Raw genomic sequence first — 23,887 nt, forward strand, 5'->3', positions numbered from 1 at the left:
CACTTGACTCACTTCCAGAGAGATATCAATACATAGGTTTTAAGATTCTTACTAGTCAGATATATTCTTGTGCGGTGAATAGGGGGTGTTGAGTCCAGTTCCCTGAGCAAGGAGTAGGTCTTTCTATTACATATTGGGTTTATGGAACGGTATCTGAGCTCATTTGAAACCCTTGTTTTATGCATCACCCCACCCCACCTTTCCCGTTAAGCAGCCATAATGTGTTTTCTAAACGTGTGACTCTGTTCTGTTTTGTAATTCAGTTCAAGTGTAGCGGTTTTTACATTCCCTCTATAAGTGATAGCTTATAATAAGTGTGTTTTTCTGTATGACTTATTTCACTTAGAATCGTCGTAGCTAAAGCCACTCATCATGCTGCTACTAGCCTTATGACATTGATTTCATGGCTGAGTGATATTCCATTCTACATAAGGACCACCACTTCTTTATCCATTTTTCTCTTTCCTGGGATATTTAAGGTGTCACGAAGTGGAGGTTCTTGTCAACAGAGCAGCCCCAAACTTTGGGTTGCCTTTGTCTTGCTGATTTTTAGTTTTCCCAATTTATACGCCCATGAGTGGAAGTGCCCTATGCACTCTAAGCTGTGTTTTTTCGATGTTTCAGGACACACCGTACACTTCTCCAGAGTGGCTGTTGGCAATTTACATCCCGCCCATCAGCGTAGCAAGGCTCCCATTTCTCCATGGCCTGTTCTGCATTTCTGGTTTTGACACTTTTTTCCGCATGGCCCTTTTGACCGATGGGAAGCGAGACTTCTTTGTAGCGCTGATTTGCCTTTCCAGGTTGCTTGGTTGGCTGAAAAGGGCGTATGCGTTTTTTCCTGAATATATTCAGGAAAAAACGCATACGCCCTTTTTGGCCAAGGGCATCATTGTCGACGTTTTGCCGCTTTTCATGTGCTTTAAAGGCGATTCGAATCGACCTCCTGAAATCTGTTTCCTGCAATTCTGCCTTGCTTTCAGATCCTCTTCGTTGCCTTCCCTCAATATATTTGTGGACGAGAGTTATCATTTACAACTCTGCAGGTTTGTGAATTGCAGTGCCCCTGAGCTCCATTTTTCAACTCGCTTTTTTGGGAGCTGGCCACAAAAGCGCAGGATTGCCTCAGGCCCTATTCTGCTTCCGGGCGGCAGGCTGAGCCTGTGGTTAATTCTTCTTCCTGATGGGAAAATAGAGTGACCTGTGCCTGTCCCAACACCTAGAGCTAGTCTCTCATTGGCTCCCCCTCTTCCCGTTCATCCTCAGGACAAATTGCAAGCTGTACGGAACGGGAGGTTAAAGGTGCTGATTCTCCAAGGAGGGAGATTGCTAGTAAAGCGGCTGGAATGGCGAACCCGAGCACAAGGAGATGAGAAATGAGGTGCGTTTTAGAAACCTTTCCCGATCACACGGTGTACCACCTTCTGGGTTTCTCATGCATGTTTTCGAGGTAGGAAGATGCCCTTGAACCTGGAGATTTGGGACCCATGGGATGGGTAACAGGCAGTATTACTTTAAAGGCTCTGCGTTTGCTCCCCCAACCTCACCAAACCTCTCAGCCCCGAGAGTGTCCACCCTTATGCCTCATCCAGCTGTGGGTCTAGATATGGTCAATCCAGGTTGCATCACAGCCCCTGAACGAATTTTGTAAGAATTTCTCTCTCTTTCAGTGTCTTTGTTTCACGGGTTTTTAAAAGTAATTTATTTTTATAATGGGGTTTAGCTGCTTTTCACGGCTGTGTTTCTGCCGCTTTACACCCACTTGACTCACTTCCAGAGAGATATCAATACATAGGTTTTAAGATTCTTACTAGTCAGATATATTCTTGTGCGGTGAATAGGGGGTGTTGAGTCCAGTTCACTGAGCAAGGAGTAGGTCTTTCTATTACATATTGGGTTTATGGAACGGTATCTGAGCTCATTTGAAACCCTTGTTTTACGCATCACCCCACCCCACCTTTCCCGTTAAGCAGCCATAGTGTGTTTTCTAAACGTGTGACTCTGTTCTGTTTGGTAATTCAGTTCAAGTGTAGCGGTTTTTACATTCCCTCTATAAGTGATAGCTTATGATAAGTGTCTTTTTCTGTGTGACTTATTTCACTTAGAATCGTCGTAGCTAAAACCACTCATCATGCTGCTACTATCCTTATGACATTGATTTCATGGCTGAGGGATATTCCATTGTACATAAGGACCACCACTTCTTTATCCATTTTTCTCTTTCCTGGGATATTTAAGGTGTCACGAAGTGGAGGTTCTTGTCAACAGAGCAGCCCCAAACTTTGGGGTGCCTGTGTCTTGCTGATTTTTAGTTTTCCCAATTTATACGCCCATGAGTGGAAGTGCCCTATGCGCTCTAAGCTGTGTTTTTTCGATGTTTCAGGACACACCGTACACTTCTCCAGAGTGGCTGTTGGCAATTTACATCCCGCCCATCAGTGTAGCAAGGCTCCCATTTCTCCATGGCCTGTTCTGCATTTCTGGTTTTGACACTTTTTTCCGCATGGCCCTTTTGACCGATGGGAAGCGAGACTTCTTTGTAGCGCTGATTTGCCTTTCCAGGTTGCTTGGTTGGCCAAAAAGGGCGTATGCGTTTTTTCCTGAATATATTCAGGAAAAAACGCATACGCCCTTTTTGGCCAAGGGCATCATTGTCGATGTTTTGCTGCTTTTCATGTGCTTTAAAGGCGATTCGAATCGACCTCCTGAAATCTGTTTCCTGCAATTCTGCCTTGCTTTCAGATCCTCTTCGTTGCCTTCCCTCAATATATTTGTGGACGAGAGTTATCATTTATAACTCTGCAGGTTTGTGAATTGCAGTGCCCCTGAGCTCCATTTTTCAACTCGCTTTTTTGGGAGCTGGCCACAAAAGCGCAGGATTGCCTCAGGCCCTATTCTGCTTCCGGGCGGCAGGCTGAGCCTGTGGTTAATTCTTCTTCCTGATGGGAAAATAGAGTGACCTGTGCCTGTCCCAACACCTAGAGCTAGTCTCTCATTGGCTCCCCCTCTTCCCGTTCATCCTCAGGACATATTGCAAGCTGTACAGGACGGGAGGTTAAAGGTGCTGATTCTCCAAGGAGGGAGATTGCTAGTAAAGCGGCTGGAATGGCGAACCCGAGCACAAGGAGATGAGAAATGAGGTGCGTTTTAGAAACCTTTCCCGATCACACGGTGTACCACCTTCTGGGTTTCTCATGCATGTTTTCGAGGTAGGAAGATGCCCTTGAACCTGGAGATTTGGGACCCATGGGATGGGTAACAGGCAGTATTACTTTAAAGGCTCTGCGTTTGCTCCCCCAACCTCACCAAACCTCTCAGCCCCGAGAGTGTCCACCCTTATGTCTCCTCCAGCTGTGGGTCTAGATATGGTCAATCCAGGTTGCATCACAGCCCCTGAACGAATTTTGTAAGAATTTCTCTCTCTTTCACTGTCTTTGTTTCACGGGTTTTTAAAAGGAATTTATTTTTATAATGGGGTTTAGCTGCTTTTCACGGCTGTGTTTCTGCCGCTTTACAGCCACTTGACTCACTTCCAGAGAGATATCAATACATAGGTTTTAAGATTCTTACTAGTCAGATATATTCTTGTGCGGTGAATAGGGGGTGTTGAGTCCAGTTCACTGAGCAAGGAGTAGGTCTTTCTATTACATATTGGGTTTATGGAACGGTATCTGAGCTCATTTGAAACCCTTGTTTTATGCATCACCCCACCCCACCTTTCCCGTTAAGCAGCCATAGTGTGTTTTCTAAACGTGTGACTCTGTTCTGTTTTGTAATTCAGTTCAAGTGTAGCGGTTTTTACATTCCCTCTATAAGTGATAGCTTATAATAAGTGTGTTTTTCTGTATGACTTATTTCACTTAGAATCGTCGTAGCTAAAGCCACTCATCATGCTGCTACTAGCCTTATGACATTGATTTCATGGCTGAGGGATATTCCATTGTACATAAGGACCACCACTTCTTTATCCATTTTTCTCTTTCCTGGGATATTTAAGGTGTCACGAAGTGGAGGTTCTTGTCAACAGAGCAGCCCCAAACTTTGGGGTGCCTGTGTCTTGCTGATTTTTAGTTTTCCCAATTTATACGCCCATGAGTGGAAGTGCCCTATGCGCTCTAAGCTGTGTTTTTTCGATGTTTCAGGACACACCGTACACTTCTCCAGAGTGGCTGTTGGCAATTTACATCCCGCCCATCAGCGTAGCAAGGCTCCCATTTCTCCATGGCCTGTTCTGCATTTCTGGTTTTGACACTTTTTTCCGCATGGCCCTTTTGACCGATGGGAAGCGAGACGTCTTTGTAGCGCTGATTTGCCTTTCCAGGTTGCTTGGTTGGCCAAAAAGGGCGTATGCGTTTTTTCCTGAATATATTCAGGAAAAAACGCATACGCCCTTTTTGGCCAAGGGCATCATTGTCGACGTTTTGCTGCTTTTCATGTGCTTTAAAGGCGATTCGAATCGACCTCCTGAAATCTGTTTCCTGCAATTCTGCCTTGCTTTCAGATCCTCTTCGTTGCCTTCCCTCAATATATTTGTGGACGAGAGTTATCATTTATAACTCTGCACGTTTGTGAATTGCAGTGCCCCTGAGCTCCATTTTTCAACTCGCTTTTTTGGGAGCTGGCCGCAAAAGCGCAGGATCGCCTCAGGCCCTATTCTGCTTCCGGGCGGCAGGCTGAGCCTGTGGTTAATTCTTCTTCCTGATGGGAAAATAGAGTGACCTGTGCCTGTCCCAACACCTAGAGCTAGTCTCTCATTGGCTCCCCCTCTTCCCGTTCATCCTCAGGACAAATTGCAAGCTGTACGGAACGGGAGGTTAAAGGTGCTGATTCTCCAAGGAGGGAGATTGCTAGTAAAGCGGCTGGAATGGCGAACCCGAGCACAAGGAGATGAGAAATTAGGTGCGTTTTAGAAACCTTTCCCGATCACACGGTGTACCACCTTCTGGGTTTCTCATGCATGTTTTCGAGGTAGGAAGATGCCCTTGAACCTGGAGATTTGGGACCCATGGGATGGGTACCACGCAGTATTACTTGAAAGGGTCTGCGTTTGCTCCCCCAACCTCACCAAACCTCTCAGCCCCGAGAGTGTCCACCCTTATGTCTCCTCCAGCTGTGGGTCTAGATATGGTCAATCCAGGTTGCATCACAGCCCCTGAACGAATTTTGTAAGAATTTCTCTCTCTTTCACTGTCTTTGTATCACGGGTTTTTAAAAGTAATTTATTTTTATAATGGGGTTTAGCTGCTTTTCACGGCTGTGTTTCTGCCGCTTTACACCCACTTGACTCACTTCCAGAGAGATATCAATACATAGGTTTTAAGATTCTTACTAGTCAGATATATTCTTGCGCGGTGAATAGGGGGTGTTGAGTCCAGTTCACTGAGCAAGGAGTAGGTCTTTCTATTACATATTGGGTTTATGGAACGGTATCTGAGCTCATTTGAAACCCCTGTTTTATTCATCACCCCACCCCACCTTTCCCGTTAAGCAGCCATAGTGTGTTTTCTAAACGTGTGACTCTGTTCTGTTTTGTAATTCAGTTCAAGTGTAGCGGTTTTTACATTCCCTCTATAAGTGATAGCTTATGATAAGTGTCTTTTTCTGTGTGACTTATTTCACTTAGAATCGTCGTAGCTAAAGCCACTCATCATGCTGCTACTAGCCTTCTGACATTGATTTCATGGCTGAGTGATATTCCATTGTACATAAGGACCACCACTTCTTTATCCATTTTTCTCTTTCCTGGGATATTTAAGGTGTCATGAAGTGGCGGTTCTTGTCAACAGAGCAGCCCTAAACTTTCGGGTGCCTGTGTCTTGCTGATTTTTAGTTTTCCCAATTTATACGCCCATGAGTGGAAGTGCCCTATGCGCTCTAAGCTGTGTTTTTTCGATGTTTCAGGACACACCGTACACTTCTCCAGAGTGGCTGTTGGCAATTTACATCCCGCCCATCAGCGTAGCAAGGCTCCCATTTCTCCATGGCCTGTTCTGCATTTCTGGTTTTGACACTTTTTTCCGCATGGCCCTTTTGACCTATGGGAAGCGAGACTTCTTTGTAGCGCTGATTTGCCTTTCCAGGTTGCTTGGTTGGCCAAAAAGGGCGTATGCGTTTTTTCCTGAATATATTCAGGAAAAAACGCATACGCCCTTTTTGGCCAAGGGCATCATTGTCGACGTTTTGCCGCTTTTCATGTGCTTTAAAGGCGATTCGAATCGACCTCCTGAAATCTGTTTCCTGCAATTCTGCCTTGCTTTCAGATCCTCTTCGTTGCCTTCCCTCAATATATTTGTGGACGAGAGTTATCATTTATAACTCTGCAGGTTTGTGAATTGCAGTGCCCCTGAGCTCCATTTTTCAACTCGCTTTTTTGGGAGCTGGCCGCAAAAGCGCAGGATCGCCTCAGGCCCTATTCTGCTTCCGGGCGGCAGGCTGAGCCTGTGGTTAATTCTTCTTCCTGATGGGAAAATAGAGTGACCTGTGCCTGTCCCAACACCTAGAGCTAGTCTCTCATTGGCTCCCCCTCTTCCCGTTCAACCCCAGGACAAATTGCAAGCTGTACGGAACGGGAGGTTAAAGGTGCTGATTCTCCAAGGAGGGAGATTGCTAGTAAAGCGGCTGGAATGGCGAACCCGAGCACAAGGAGATGAGAAATGAGGTGCGTTTTAGAAACCTTTCCCGATCACACGGTGTACCACCTTCTGGGTTTCTCATGCATGTTTTCGAGGTAGGAAGATGCCCTTGAACCTGGAGATTTGGGACCCATGGGATGGGTAACAGGCAGTATTACTTTAAAGGCTCTGCGTTTGCTCCCCCAACCTCACCAAACCTCTCAGCCCCGAGAGTGTCCACCCTTATGTCTCATCCAGCTGTGGGTCTAGATATGGTCAATCCAGGTTGCATCACAGCCCCTGAACGAATTTTGTAAGAAATTCTCTCTCTTTCACTGTCTTTGTTTCACGGGTTTTTAAAAGGAATTTATTTTTATAATGGGGTTTAGCTGTTTTTCACGGCTGTGTTTATGCGGCTTTACAGCCACTTGACTCACTTCCAGAGAGATATCAATACATAGGTTTTAAGATTCTTACTAGTCAGATATATTCTTGTGCGGTGAATAGGGGGTGTTGAGTCCAGTTCACTGAGCAAGGAGTAGGTCTTTCTATTACATATTGGGTTTATGGAACGGTATCTGAGCTCATTTGAAACCCTTGTTTTATGCATCACCCCACCCCACCTTTCCCGTTAAGCAGCCATAGTGTGTTTTCTAAACGTGTGACTCTGTTCTGTTTTGTAATTCAGTTCAAGTGTAGCGGTTTTTACATTCCCTCTATAAGTGATAGCTTATGATAAGTGTCTTTTTCTGTGTGACTTATTTCACTTAGAATCGTCGTAGCTAAAGCCACTCATCATGCTGCTACTAGCCTTCTGACATTGATTTCATGGCTGAGGGTTATTCCATTGTTCATAAGGACCACCACTTCTTTATCCATTTTTCTCTTTCCTGGGATATTTAAGGTGTCATGAAGTGGAGGTTCTTGTCAACAGAGCAGCCCCAAACTTTGGGGTGCCTGTGTCTTGCTGATTTTTAGTTTTCCCAATTTATACGCCCATGAGTGGAAGTGCCCTATGCGCTCTAAGCTGTGTTTTTTCGATGTTTCAGGACACACCGTACACTTCTCCAGAGTGGCTGTTGGCAATTTACATCCCGCCCATCAGCGTAGCAAGGCTCCCATTTCTCCATGGCCTGTTCTGCATTTCTGGTTTTGACACTTTTTTCCGCATGGCCCTTTTGACCGATGGGAAGCGAGACTTCTTTGTAGCGCTGATTTGCCTTTCCAGGTTGCTTGGTTGGCCAAAAAGGGCGTATGCGTTTTTTCCTGAATATATTCAGGAAAAAACGCATACGCCCTTTTTGGCCAAGGGCATCATTGTCGACGTTTTGCCGCTTTTCATGTGCTTTAAAGGCGATTCGAATCGACCTCCTGAAATCTGTTTCCTGCAATTCTGCCTTGCTTTCAGATCCTCTTCGTTGCCTTCCCTCAATATATTTGTGGACGAGAGTTATCATTTATAACTCTGCACGTTTGTGAATTGCAGTGCCCCTGAGCTCCATTTTTCAACTCGCTTTTTTGGGAGCTGGCCGCAAAAGCGCAGGATCGCCTCAGGCCCTATTCTGCTTCCGGGCGGCAGGCTGAGCCTGTGGTTAATTCTTCTTCCTGATGGGAAAATAGAGTGACCTGTGCCTGTCCCAACACCTAGAGCTAGTCTCTCATTGGCTCCCCCTCTTCCCGTTCATCCTCAGGACAAATTGCAAGCTGTACGGAACGGGAGGTTAAAGGTGCTGATTCTCCAAGGAGGGAGATTGCTAGTAAAGCGGCTGGAATGGCGAACCCGAGCACAAGGAGATGAGAAATTAGGTGCGTTTTAGAAACCTTTCCCGATCACACGGTGTACCACCTTCTGGGTTTCTCATGCATGTTTTCGAGGTAGGAAGATGCCCTTGAACCTGGAGATTTGGGACCCATGGGATGGGTACCACGCAGTATTACTTGAAAGGGTCTGCGTTTGCTCCCCCAACCTCACCAAACCTCTCAGCCCCGAGAGTGTCCACCCTTATGTCTCCTCCAGCTGTGGGTCTAGATATGGTCAATCCAGGTTGCATCACAGCCCCTGAACGAATTTTGTAAGAATTTCTCTCTCTTTCACTGTCTTTGTATCACGGGTTTTTAAAAGTAATTTATTTTTATAATGGGGTTTAGCTGCTTTTCACGGCTGTGTTTCTGCCGCTTTACACCCACTTGACTCACTTCCAGAGAGATATCAATACATAGGTTTTAAGATTCTTACTAGTCAGATATATTCTTGCGCGGTGAATAGGGGGTGTTGAGTCCAGTTCACTGAGCAAGGAGTAGGTCTTTCTATTACATATTGGGTTTATGGAACGGTATCTGAGCTCATTTGAAACCCCTGTTTTATTCATCACCCCACCCCACCTTTCCCGTTAAGCAGCCATAGTGTGTTTTCTAAACGTGTGACTCTGTTCTGTTTTGTAATTCAGTTCAAGTGTAGCGGTTTTTACATTCCCTCTATAAGTGATAGCTTATGATAAGTGTCTTTTTCTGTGTGACTTATTTCACTTAGAATCGTCGTAGCTAAAGCCACTCATCATGCTGCTACTAGCCTTCTGACATTGATTTCATGGCTGAGTGATATTCCATTGTACATAAGGACCACCACTTCTTTATCCATTTTTCTCTTTCCTGGGATATTTAAGGTGTCATGAAGTGGCGGTTCTTGTCAACAGAGCAGCCCTAAACTTTCGGGTGCCTGTGTCTTGCTGATTTTTAGTTTTCCCAATTTATACGCCCATGAGTGGAAGTGCCCTATGCGCTCTAAGCTGTGTTTTTTCGATGTTTCAGGACACACCGTACACTTCTCCAGAGTGGCTGTTGGCAATTTACATCCCGCCCATCAGCGTAGCAAGGCTCCCATTTCTCCATGGCCTGTTCTGCATTTCTGGTTTTGACACTTTTTTCCGCATGGCCCTTTTGACCTATGGGAAGCGAGACTTCTTTGTAGCGCTGATTTGCCTTTCCAGGTTGCTTGGTTGGCCAAAAAGGGCGTATGCGTTTTTTCCTGAATATATTCAGGAAAAAACGCATACGCCCTTTTTGGCCAAGGGCATCATTGTCGACGTTTTGCCGCTTTTCATGTGCTTTAAAGGCGATTCGAATCGACCTCCTGAAATCTGTTTCCTGCAATTCTGCCTTGCTTTCAGATCCTCTTCGTTGCCTTCCCTCAATATATTTGTGGACGAGAGTTATCATTTATAACTCTGCAGGTTTGTGAATTGCAGTGCCCCTGAGCTCCATTTTTCAACTCGCTTTTTTGGGAGCTGGCCGCAAAAGCGCAGGATCGCCTCAGGCCCTATTCTGCTTCCGGGCGGCAGGCTGAGCCTGTGGTTAATTCTTCTTCCTGATGGGAAAATAGAGTGACCTGTGCCTGTCCCAACACCTAGAGCTAGTCTCTCATTGGCTCCCCCTCTTCCCGTTCAACCCCAGGACAAATTGCAAGCTGTACGGAACGGGAGGTTAAAGGTGCTGATTCTCCAAGGAGGGAGATTGCTAGTAAAGCGGCTGGAATGGCGAACCCGAGCACAAGGAGATGAGAAATGAGGTGCGTTTTAGAAACCTTTCCCGATCACACGGTGTACCACCTTCTGGGTTTCTCATGCATGTTTTCGAGGTAGGAAGATGCCCTTGAACCTGGAGATTTGGGACCCATGGGATGGGTAACAGGCAGTATTACTTTAAAGGCTCTGCGTTTGCTCCCCCAACCTCACCAAACCTCTCAGCCCCGAGAGTGTCCACCCTTATGTCTCATCCAGCTGTGGGTCTAGATATGGTCAATCCAGGTTGCATCACAGCCCCTGAACGAATTTTGTAAGAAATTCTCTCTCTTTCACTGTCTTTGTTTCACGGGTTTTTAAAAGGAATTTATTTTTATAATGGGGTTTAGCTGTTTTTCACGGCTGTGTTTATGCGGCTTTACAGCCACTTGACTCACTTCCAGAGAGATATCAATACATAGGTTTTAAGATTCTTACTAGTCAGATATATTCTTGTGCGGTGAATAGGGGGTGTTGAGTCCAGTTCACTGAGCAAGGAGTAGGTCTTTCTATTACATATTGGGTTTATGGAACGGTATCTGAGCTCATTTGAAACCCTTGTTTTATGCATCACCCCACCCCACCTTTCCCGTTAAGCAGCCATAGTGTGTTTTCTAAACGTGTGACTCTGTTCTGTTTTGTAATTCAGTTCAAGTGTAGCGGTTTTTACATTCCCTCTATAAGTGATAGCTTATGATAAGTGTCTTTTTCTGTGTGACTTATTTCACTTAGAATCGTCGTAGCTAAAGCCACTCATCATGCTGCTACTAGCCTTCTGACATTGATTTCATGGCTGAGGGTTATTCCATTGTTCATAAGGACCACCACTTCTTTATCCATTTTTCTCTTTCCTGGGATATTTAAGGTGTCATGAAGTGGAGGTTCTTGTCAACAGAGCAGCCCCAAACTTTGGGGTGCCTGTGTCTTGCTGATTTTTAGTTTTCCCAATTTATACGCCCATGAGTGGAAGTGCCCTATGCGCTCTAAGCTGTGTTTTTTCGATGTTTCAGGACACACCGTACACTTCTCCAGAGTGGCTGTTGGCAATTTACATCCCGCCCATCAGCGTAGCAAGGCTCCCATTTCTCCATGGCCTGTTCTGCATTTCTGGTTTTGACACTTTTTTCCGCATGGCCCTTTTGACCGATGGGAAGCGAGACTTCTTTGTAGCGCTGATTTGCCTTTCCAGGTTGCTTGGTTGGCCAAAAAGGGCGTATGCGTTTTTTCCTGAATATATTCAGGAAAAAACGCATACGCCCTTTTTGGCCAAGGGCATCATTGTCGACGTTTTGCCGCTTTTCATGTGCTTTAAAGGCGATTCGAATCGACCTCCTGAAATCTGTTTCCTGCAATTCTGCCTTGCTTTCAGATCCTCTTCGTTGCCTTCCCTCAATATATTTGTGGACGAGAGTTATCATTTATAACTCTGCAGGTTTGTGAATTGCAGTGCCCCTGAGCTCCATTTTTCAACTCGCTTTTTTGGGAGCTGGCCACAAAAGCGCAGGATTGCCTCAGGCCCTATTCTGCTTCCGGGCGGCAGGCTGAGCCTGTGGTTAATTCTTCTTCCTGATGGGAAAATAGAGTGACCTGTGCCTGTCCCAACACCTAGAGCTAGTCTCTCATTGGCTCCCCCTCTTCCCGTTCATCCTCAGGACAAATTGCAAGCTGTACGGAACGGGAGGTTAAAGGTGCTGATTCTCCAAGGAGGGAGATTGCTAGTAAAGCGGCTGGAATGGCGAACCCGAGCACAAGGAGATGAGAAATGAGGTGCGTTTTAGAAACCTTTCCCGATCACACGGTGTACCACCTTCTGGGTTTCTCATGCATGTTTTCGAGGTAGGAAGATGCCCTTGAACCTGGAGATTTGGGACCCATGGGATGGGTAACAGGCAGTATTACTTTAAAGGCTCTGCGTTTGCTCCCCCAACCTCACCAAACCTCTCAGCCCCGAGAGTGTCCACCCTTATGTCTCATCCAGCTGTGGGTCTAGATATGGTCAATCCAGGTTGCATCACAGCCCCTGAACGAATTTTGTAAGAAATTCTCTCTCTTTCACTGTCTTTGTTTCACGGGTTTTTAAAAGTAATTTATTTTTATAATGGGGTTTAGCTGTTTTTCACGGCTGTGTTTATGCGGCTTTACAGCCACTTGACTCACTTCCAGAGAGATATCAATACATAGGTTTTAAGATTCTTACTAGTCAGATATATTCTTGTGCGGTGAATAGGGGGTGTTGAGTCCAGTTCACTGAGCAAGGAGTAGGTCTTTCTATTACATATTGGGTTTATGGAACGGTATCTGAGCTCATTTGAAACCCTTGTTTTATTCATCACCCCACCCCACCTTTCCCGTTAAGCAGCCATAGTGTGTTTTGTAAACGTGTGACTCTGTTCTGTTTTGTAATTCAATTCAAGTGTAGCGGTTTTTACATTCCCTCTATAAGTGATAGCTTATGATAAGTGTCTTTTTCTGTGTGACTTATTTCACTTAGAATCGTCGTAGCTAAAGCCACTCATCATGCTGCTACTAGCCTTATGACATTGATTTCATGGCTGAGTGATATTCCATTGTACATAAGGACCACCACTTCTTTATCCATTTTTCTCTTTCCTGGGATATTTAAGGTGTCATGAAGTGGAGGTTCTTGTCAACAGAGCAGCCCTAAACTTTCGGGTGCCTGTGTCTTGCTGATTTTTAGTTTTCCCAATTTATACGCCCATGAGTGGAAGTGCCCTATGCGCTCTAAGCTGTGTTTTTTCGATGTTTCAGGACACACCGTACACTTCTCCAGAGTGGCTCTTGGCAATTTACATCCCGCCCTTCAGCGTAGCAAGGCTCCCATTTCTCCATGGCCTATTCTGCATTTCTGGTTTTGACACTTTTTTCCGCATGGCCCTTTTGACCGATGGGAAGCGAGACTTCTTTGTAGCGCTGATTTGCCTTTCCAGGTTGCTTGGTTGGCCAAAAAGGGCGTATGCGTTTTTTCCTGAATATATTCAGGAAAAAACGCATACGCCCTTTTTGGCCAAGGGCATCATTGTTGACGTTTTGCCACTTTTCATGTGCTTTAAAGGCGATTCGAATCGACCTCCTGAAATCTGTTTCCTGCAATTCTGCCTTGCTTTCAGATCCTCTTCGGTGCCTTCCCTCAATATATTTGTGGACGAGAGTTATCATTTATAACTCTGCAGCTTTGTGAATTGCAGTGCCCCTGAGCTCCATTTTTCAACTCGCTTTTTTGGGAGCTGGCCGCAAAAGCGCAGGATCGCCTCAGGCCCTATTCTGCTTCTGGGCGGCAGGCTGAGCCTGTGGTTAATTCTTCTTCCTGATGGGAAAATAGAGTGACCTGTGCCTGTCCCAACACCTAGAGCTAGTCTCTCATTGGCTCCCCCTCTTCCCGTTCATCCTCAGGACAAATTGCAAGCTGTACGGAACGGGAGGTTAAAGGTGCTGATTCTCCAAGGAGGGAGATTGCTAGTAAAGCGGCTGGAATGGCGAACCCGAGCACAAGGAGATGAGAAATGAGGTGCGTTTTAGAAACCTGTGCCGATCACACGGTGTACCACCTTCTGGGTTTCTCATGCATGTTTTCGAGGTAGGAAGATGCCCTTGAACCTGGAGATTTGGGACCCATGGGATGGGTAACAGGCAGTATTACTTTAAAGGCTCTGCGTTTGCTCCCCCAACCTCACCAAACCTCTCAGCCCCGAGAGTGTCCACCCTTATGTCTCCTCCAGCTATGGGTCTAGATATGGTCAATCCAGGTTGCATCACATCCCCTGAACGAATTTTGTAAGAATTTCTCTCTCTTTCACTGTCTTTGTTTCACGGGTTTTTAAAAGTAATTTATTTTTATAATGGGGTTTAGCTGCTTTTCACGGCTGTGTTTCTGCCGCTTTACACCCACTTGACTCACTTCCAGAGAGATATCAATACATAGGTTTTAAGATTCTTACTAGTCAGATATATTCTTGTGCGGTGAATAGGGGGTGTTGAGTCCAGTTCACTGAGCAAGGAGTAGGTCTTTCTATTACATATGGGGTTTATGGAACGGTATCTGAGCTCATTTGAAACCCTTGTTTTATGCATCACCCCACCCCACCTTTCCCGTTAAGAAGCCATAATGTGTTTTCTAAACGTGTGACTCTGTTCTGTCTTGTAATTCAGTTCAAGTGTAGCGGTTTTTACATTCCCTCTATAAGTGATAGCTTATAATAAGTGTGTTTTTCTGTATGACTTATTTCACTTAGAATCGTCGTGGCTAAAGCCACTCATCATGCTGCTACTAGCCTTATGACATTGATTTCATGGCTGAGTGATATTCCATTGTACATAAGGACCACCACTTCTTTATCCATTTTTCTCTTTCCTGGGATATTTAAGGTGTCACGAAGTGGAGGTTCTTGTCAACAAAGCAGCCCCAAACTTTGGGGTGCCTGTGTCTTGCTGATTTTTAGTTTTCCCAATTTATACGCCCATGAGTGGAAGTGCCCTATGCGCTCTAAGCTGTGTTTTTTCGATGTTTCAGGACACACCATAACTTCTCCAGAGTGGCTGTTGGCAATTTACATCCCGCCCATCAGCGTAACAAGGCTCCCATTTCTCCATGGCCTGTTCTGCATTTCTGGTTTTGACACTTTTTTCCGCATGGCCCTTTTGACCGATGGGAAGCGAGACTTCTTTGTAGCGCTGATTTGCCTTTCCAGGTTGCTTGGTAGGCCAAAAAGGGCGTATGCGTTTTTTCCTGAATATATTCAGGAAAAAACGCATACGCCCTTTTTGGCCAAGGGCATCATTGTCGACGTTTTGCCGCTTTTCATGTGCTTTAAAGGCGATTCGAATCGACCTCCTGAAATCTGTTTCCTGCAATTCTGCCTTGCTTTCAGATCCTCTTCGTTGCCTTCCCTCAATATATTTGTGGACGAGAGTTATCATTTATAACTCTGCAGGTTTGTGAATTGCAGTGCCCCTGAGCTCCATTTTTCAACTCGCTTTTTTGGGAGCTGGCCGCAAAAGCGCAGGATCGCCTCAGGCCCTATTCTGCTTCCGGGCGGCAGGCTGAGCCTGTGGTTAATTCTTCTTCCTGATGGGAAAATAGAGTGACCTGTGCCTGTCCCAACACCTAGAGCTAGTCTCTCATTGGCTCCCCCTCTTCCCGTTCATCCTCAGGACAAATTGCAAGCTGTACGGAACGGGAGGTTAAAGGTGCTGATTCTCCAAGGAGGGAGATTGCTAGTAAAGCATCTGGAATGGCGAACCCGAGCACAAGGAGATGAGAAATGAGGTGCGTTTTAGAAACCTTTCCCGATCACACGGTGTACCACGTTCTGGGTTTCTCATGCATGTTTTCGAGGTAGGAAGATGCCCTTGAACCTGGAGATTTGGGACCCATGGGATGGGTAACAGGAAGTATTACTTTAAAGGCTCTGCGTTTGCTCCCCCAACCTCACCAAACCTCTCAGCCCCGAGAATGTCCACCCTTATGTCTCATCCAGCTGTGGGTCTAGATATGGTCAATCCAAGTTGCATCACAGCCCCTGAACGAATTTTGTAAGAATTTCTCTCTCTTTCACTGTCTTTGTTTCACGGGTTTTTAAAAGGAATTTATTTTTATAATGGGGTTTAGCTGCTTTTCACGGCTGTGTTTCTGCCGCTTTACACCCACTTGACTCACTTCCAGAGAGATATCAATACATAGGTTTTAAGATTCTTACTAGTCAGATATATTCTTGCGCGGTGAATAGGGGGTGTTGAGTCCAGTTCACTGAGCAAGGAGTAGGTCTTTCTATTACATATGGGGTTTATGGAACGGTATCTGAGCTCATTTGAAACCCTTGTTTTATGCATCACCCCACCCCACCTTTCCCGTTAAGCAGCCATAGTGTGTTTTGTAAACGTGTGACTCTGTTCTGTTTTGTAATTCAGTTCAAGTGTAGCGGTTTTTACATTCCCTCTATAAGTGATAGCTTATGATAAGTGTCTTTTTCTGTGTGACTTATTTCACTTAGAATCGTCGTAGCTAAAGCCACTCATCATGCTGCTACTAGCCTTATGACATTGATTTCATGGCTGAGTGATATTCCATTGTACATAAGGACCACCACTTCTTTATCCATTTTTCTCTTTCCTGGGATATTTAAGGTGTCATGAAGTGGAGGTTCTTGTCAACAGAGCAGCCCTAAACTTTCGGGTGCCTGTGTCTTGCTGATTTTTAGTTTTCCCAATTTATACGCCCATGAGTGGAAGTGCCCTATGCGCTCTAAGCTGTGTTTTTTCGATGTTTCAGGACACACCGTACGCTTCTCCAGAGTGGCTGTTGGCAATTTACATCCCGCCCATCAGCGTAGCAAGGCTCCCATTTCTCCATGGCCTATTCTGCATTTCTGGTTTTGACAATTTTTTCCGCATGGTCCTTTTGACCAATGGGAAGCGAGACTTCTTTGTAGCGCTGATTTGCCTTTCCAGGTTGCTTGGTTGGCCAAAAAGGGCGTATGCGTTTTTTCCTGAATATATTCAGGAAAAAACGCATACGCCCTTTTTGGCCAAGGGCATCATTGTTGACGTTTTGCCACTTTTCATGTGCTTTAAAGGCGATTCGAATCGACCTCCTGAAATCTGTTTCCTGCAATTCTGCCTTGCTTTCAGATCCTCTTCGGTGCCTTCCCTCAATATATTTGTGGACGAGAGTTATCATTTATAACTCTGCAGGTTTGTGAATTGCAGTGCCCCTGAGCTCCATTTTTCAACTCGCTTTTTTGGGAGCTGGCCGCAAAAGCGCAGGATCGCCTCAGGCCCTATTCTGCTTCCGGGCGGCAGGCTGAGCCTGTGGTTAATTCTTCTTCCTGATGGGAAAATAGAGTGACCTGTGCCTGTCCCAACACCTAGAGCTAGTCTCTCATTGGCTCCCCCTCTTCCCGTTCATCCTCAGGACAAATTGCAAGCTGTACGGAACGGGAGGTTAAAGGTGCTGATTCTCCAAGGAGGGAGATTGCTAGTAAAGCGGCTGGAATGGCGAACCCGAGCACAAGGAGATGAGAAATGAGGTGCGTTTTAGAAACCTTTCCCGATCACACGGTGTACCACCTTCTGGGTTTCTCATGCATGTTTTCGAGGTAGGAAGATGCCCTTGAACCTGGAGATTTGGGACCCATGGGATGGGTAACAGGCAGTATTACTTTAAAGGGTCTGCATTTGCTCCCCCAACCTCACCAAACCTCTCAGCCGCGAGAGTGTCCACCCTTATGTCTCCTCCAGCTATGGGTCTAGATATGGTCAATCCAGGTTGCATCACAGCCCCTGAACGAATTTTGTAAGAATTTCTCTCTCTTTCACTGTCTTTGTTTCACGGGTTTTTAAAAGTAATTTATTTTTATAATGGGGTTTAGCTGCTTTTCACGGCTGTGTTTCTGCCGCTTTACAGCCACTTGACTTACTTCCAGAGAGATATCAATACATAGGTTTTAAGATTCTTACTAGTCAGATATATTCTTGTGCGGTGAATAGGGGGTGTTGAGTCCAGTTCACTGAGCAAGGAGTAGGTCTTTCTATTACATATGGGGTTTATGGAACGGTATCTGAGCTCATTTGAAACCCTTGTTTTATGCATCACCCCACCCCACCTTTCTCGTTAAGAAGCCATAATGTGTTTTCTAAACGTGTGACTCTGTTCTGTCTTGTAATTCAGTTCAAGTGTAGCGGTTTTTACATTCCCTCTATAAGTGATAGCTTATAATAAGTGTGTTTTTCTGTATGACTTATTTCACTTAGAATCGTCGTGGCTAAAGCCACTCATCATGCTGCTACTAGCCTTATGACATTGATTTCATGGCTGAGTGATATTCCATTGTACATAAGGACCACCACTTCTTTATCCATTTTTGTCTTTCCTGGGATATTTAAGGTGTCACGAAGTGGAGGTTCTTGTCAACAGAGCAGCCCCATACTTTGGGGTGCCTGTGTCTTGCTGATTTTTAGTTTTCCCAATTTATACGCCCATGAGTGGAAGTGCTCTATGCGCTCTAAGCTGTGTTTTTTTGATGTTTCAGGACACACCGTACACTTCTCCAGAGTGGCTGTTGGCAATTTACATCCCGCCCATCAGCGTAGCAAGGCTCCCATTTCTCCATGGCCTGTTCTGCATTTCTGGTTTTGACACTTTTTTCCGCATGGCCCTTTTGACCGATGGGAAGCGAGACTTCTTTGTAGCGCTGATTTGCCTTTCCAGGTTGCTTGGTTGGCCAAAAAGGGCGTATGCGTTTTTTCCTGAATATATTCAGGAAAAAACGCATACGCCCTTTTTGGCCAAGGGCATCATTGTTGACGTTTTGCCACTTTTCATGTGCTTTAAAGGCGATTCGAATCGACCTCCTGAAATCTGTTTCCTGCAATTCTGCCTTGCTTTCAGATCCTCTTCGGTGCCTTCCCTCAATATATTTGTGGACGAGAGTTATCATTTATAACTCTGCAGGTTTGTGAATTGCAGTGCCCCTGAGCTCCATTTTTCAACTCGCTTTTTTGGGAGCTGGCCGCAAAAGCGCAGGATCGCCTCAGGCCCTATTCTGCTTCTGGGCGGCAGGCTGAGCCTGTGGTTAATTCTTCTTCCTGATGGGAAAATAGAGTGACCTGTGCCTGTCCCAACACCTAGAGCTAGTCTCTCATTGGCTCCCCCTCTTCCCGTTCATCCTCAGGACAAATTGCAAGCTGTACGGAACGGGAGGTTAAAGGTGCTGATTCTCCAAGGAGGGAGATTGCTAGTAAAGCGGCTGGAATGGCGAACCCGAGCACAAGGAGATGAGAAATGAGGTGCGTTTTAGAAACCTTTCCCGATCACACGGTGTACCACCTTCTGGGTTTCTCATGCATGTTTTCGAGGTAGGAAGATGCCCTTGAACCTGGAGATTTGGGACCCATGGGATGGGTAACAGGCAGTATTACTTTAAAGGCTCTGCGTTTGCTCCCCCAACCTCACCAAACCTCTCAGCCGCGAGAGTGTCCACCCTTATGTCTCCTCCAGCTATGGGTCTAGATATGGTCAATCCAGGTTGCATCACAGCCCCTGAACGAATTTTGTAAGAATTTCTCTCTCTTTCACTGTCTTTGTTTCACGGGTTTTTAAAAGTAATTTATTTTTATAATGGGGTTTAGCTGCTTTTCACGGCTGTGTTTCTGCAGCTTTACAGCCACTTGACTCACTTCCAGAGAGATATCAATACATAGGTTTTAAGATTCTTACTAGTCAGATATATTCTTGTGCGGTGAATAGGGGGTGTTGAGTCCAGTTCACTGAGCAAGGAGTAGGTCTTTCTATTACATATTGGGTTTATGGAACGGTATCTGAGCTCATTTGAAACCCTTGTTTTATGCATCACCCCACCCCACCTTTCCCGTTAAGCAGCCATAGTGTGTTTTGTAAACGTGTGACTCTGTTCTGTTTTGTAATTCAGTTCAAGTGTAGCGGTTTTTACATTCCCTCTATAAGTGATAGCTTATGATAAGTGTCTTTTTCTGTGTGACTTATTTCACTTAGAATCGTCGTAGCTAAAGCCACTCATCATGCTGCTACTAGCCTTATGACATTGATTTCATGGCTGAGTGATATTCCATTGTACATAAGGACCACCACTTCTTTATCCATTTTTCTCTTTCCTGGGATATTTAAGGTGTCATGAAGTGGAGGTTCTTGTCAACAGAGCAGCCCTAAACTTTCGGGTGCCTGTGTCTTGCTGATTTTTAGTTTTCCCAATTTATACGCCCATGAGTGGAAGTGCCCTATGCGCTCTAAGCTGTGTTTTTTCGATGTTTCAGGACACACCGTACACTTCTCCAGAGTGGCTGTTGGCAATTTACATCCCGCCCATCAGCGTAGCAAGGCTCCCATTTCTCCATGGCCTGTTCTGCATTTCTGGTTTTGACACTTTTTTCCGCATGGCCCTTTTGACCGATGGGAAGCGAGACTTCTTTGTAGCGCTGATTTGCCTTTCCAGGTTGCTTGGTTGGCCAAAAAGGGCGTATGCGTTTTTTCCTGAATATATTCAGGAAAAAACGCATACGCCCTTTTTGGCCAAGGGCATCATTGTCGACGTTTTGCCGCTTTTCATGTGCTTTAAAGGCGATTCGAATCGACCTCCTGAAATCTGTTTCCTGCAATTCTGCCTTGCTTTCAGATCCTCTTCGTTGCCTTCCCTCAATATATTTGTGGACGAGAGTTATCATTTATAACTCTGCAGGTTTGTGAATTGCAGTGCCCCTGAGCTCCATTTTTCAACTCGCTTTTTTGGGAGCTGGCCACAAAAGCGCAGGATTGCCTCAGGCCCTATTCTGCTTCCGGGCGGCAGGCTGAGCCTGTGGTTAATTCTTCTTCCTGATGGGAAAATAGAGTGACCTGTGCCTGTCCCAACACCTAGAGCTAGTCTCTCATTGGCTCCCCCTCTTCCCGTTCATCCTCAGGACAAATTGCAAGCTGTACGGAACGGGAGGTTAAAGGTGCTGATTCTCCAAGGAGGGAGATTGCTAGTAAAGCGGCTGGAATGGCGAACCCGAGCACAAGGAGATGAGAAATGAGGTGCGTTTTAGAAACCTTTCCCGATCACACGGTGTACCACCTTCTGGGTTTCTCATGCATGTTTTCGAGGTAGGAAGATGCCCTTGAACCTGGAGATTTGGGACCCATTGGATGAGTAACAGGCTGTATGACTTTAAAGGCTCTGTGTTTGCTCCCCTAACCTCACCAAACCTCTCAGCCCCGAGAATGTCCACCCTTATGTCTCATCCAGCTGTGGGTCTAGATATGGTCAATCCAGGTTGCATCACAGCCCCTGAACGAATTTTGTAAGAAATTCTCTCTCTTTCACTGTCTTTGTTTCACGGGTTTTTAAAAGTAATTTATTTTTATAATGGGGTTTAGCTGTTTTTCACGGCTGTGTTTATGCGGCTTTACAGCCACTTGACTCACTTCCAGAGAGATATCAATACATAGGTTTTAAGATTCTTACTAGTCAGATATATTCTTGTGCGGTGAATAGGGGGTGTTGAGTCCAGTTCACTGAGCAAGGAGTAGGTCTTTCTATTACATATTGGGTTTATGGAACGGTATCTGAGCTCATTTGAAACCCTTGTTTTATGCATCACCCCACCCCACCTTTCCCGTTAAGCAGCCATAGTGTGTTTTCTAAACGTGTGACTCTGTTCTGTTTTGTAATTCAGTTCAAGTGTAGCGGTTTTTACATTCCGTCTATAAGTGATAGCTTATGATAAGTGTCTTTTTCTGTGTGACTTATTTCACTTAGAATCGTCGTAGCTAAAGCCACTCATCATGCTGCTACTAGCCTTCTGACATTGATTTCATGGCTGAGGGTTATTCCTTTGTACATAAGGACCACCACTTCTTTATCCATTTTTCTCTTTCCTGGGATATTTAAGGTGTCATGAAGTGGAGGTTCTTGTCAACAGAGCAGCCCTAAACTTTCGGGTGCCTGTGTCTTGCTGATTTTTAGTTTTCCCAATTTATACGCCCATGAGTGGAAGTGCCCTATGCGCTCTAAGCTGTGTTTTCGATGTTTCAGGACACACCGTACACTTCTCCAGAGTGGCTGTTGGCAATTTACATCCCGCCCATCAGCGTAGCAAGGGTCCCATTTCTCCATGGCCTGTTCTGCATTTCTGGTTTTGACACTTTTTTCCGCATGGCCCTTTTGACCGATGGGAAGCGAGACTTCTTTGTAGCGCTGATTTGCCTTTCCAGGTTGCTTGGTTGGCCAAAAAGGGCGTATGCGTTTTTTCCTGAATATATTCAGGAAAAAACGCATACGCCCTTTTTGGCCAAGGGCATCATTGTCGACGTTTTGCCGCTTTTCATGTGCTTTAAAGGCGATTCGAATCGACCTCCTGAAATCTGTTTCCTGCAATTCTGCCTTGCTTTCAGATCCTCTTCGTTGCCTTCCCTCAATATATTTGTGGACGAGAGTTATCATTTATAACTCTGCAGGTTTGTGAATTGCAGTGCCCCTGAGCTCCATTTTTCAACTCGCTTTTTTGGGAGCTGGCCACAAAAGCGCAGGATTGCCTCAGGCCCTATTCTGCTTCCGGGCGGCAGGCTGAGCCTGTGGTTAATTCTTCTTCCTGATGGGAAAATAGAGTGACCTGTGCCTGTCCCAACACCTAGAGCTAGTCTCTCATTGGCTCCCCCTCTTCCCGTTCATCCTCAGGACAAATTGCAAGCTGTACGGAACGGGAGGTTAAAGGTGCTGATTCTCCAAGGAGGGAGATTGCTAGTAAAGCGGCTGGAATGGCGAACCCGAGCACAAGGAGATGAGAAATGAGGTGCGTTTTAGAAACCTTTCCCGATCACACGGTGTACCACCTTCTGGGTTTCTCATGCATGTTTTCGAGGTAGGAAGATGCCCTTGAACCTGGAGATTTGGGACCCATGGGATGGGTAACAGGAAGTATTACTTTAAAGGCTCTGCGTTTGCTCCCCCAACCTCACCAAACCTCTCAGCCCCGAGCGTGTCCACCCTTATGTCTCATCCAGCTGTGGGTCTAGATATGGTCAATCCAAGTTGCGTCACAGCCCCTGAACAAATTTTGTAAGAATTTCTCTCTCTTTCACTGTCTTTGTTTCACGGGTTTTTAAAAGGAATTTATTTTTATAATGGGGTTTAGCTGCTTTTCACGGCTGTGTTTCTGCCGCTTTACACCCACTTGACTCACTTCCAGAGAGATATCAATACATAGGTTTTAAGATTCTTACTAGTCAGATATATTCTTGTGCGGTGAATAGGGGGTGTTGAGTCCAGTTCACTGAGCAAGGAGTAGGTCTTTCTATTACATATGGGGTTTATGGAACGGTATCTGAGCTCATTTGAAACCCTTGTTTTATGCATCACCCCACCCCACCTTTCCCGTTAAGCAGCCATAGTGTGTTTTGTAAACGTGTGACTCTGTTCTGTTTTGTAATTCAGTTCAAGTGTAGCGGTTTTTACATTCCCTCTATAAGTGATAGCTTATGATAAGTGTCTTTTTCTGTGTGACTTATTTCACTTAGAATCGTCGTAGCTAAAGCCACTCATCATGCTGCTACTAGCCTTCTGACATTGATTTCATGGCTGAGGGTTATTCCTTTGTACATAAGGACCACCACTTCTTTATCCATTTTTCTCTTTCCTGGGATATTTAAGGTGTCATGAAGTGGAGGTTCTTGTCAACAGAGCAGCCCTAAACTTTCGGGTGCCTGTGTCTTGCTGATTTTTAGTTTTCCCAATTTATACGCCCATGAGTGGAAGTGCCCTATGCGCTCTAAGCTGTGTTTTCGATGTTTCAGGACACACCGTACACTTCTCCAGAGTGGCTGTTGGCAATTTACATCCCGCCCATCAGCGTAGCAAGGGTCCCATTTCTCCATGGCCTGTTCTGCATTTCTGGTTTTGACACTTTTTTCCGCATGGCCCTTTTGACCGATGGGAAGCGAGACTTCTTTGTAGCGCTGATTTGCCTTTCCAGGTTGCTTGGTTGGCCAAAAAGGGCGTATGCGTTTTTTCCTGAATATATTCAGGAAAAAACGCATACGCCCTTTTTGGCCAAGGGCATCATTGTCGACGTTTTGCCGCTTTTCATGTGCTTTAAAGGCGATTCGAATCGACCTCCTGAAATCTGTTTCCTGCAATTCTGCCTTGCTTTCAGATCCTCTTCGTTGCCTTCCCTCAATATATTTGTGGACGAGAG

The sequence above is a fragment of the Balaenoptera ricei genome, chromosome 4 (assembly GCF_028023285.1).
Source record: "Balaenoptera ricei isolate mBalRic1 chromosome 4, mBalRic1.hap2, whole genome shotgun sequence".
Taxonomy (NCBI): Eukaryota; Metazoa; Chordata; class Mammalia; order Artiodactyla; family Balaenopteridae; genus Balaenoptera; species Balaenoptera ricei.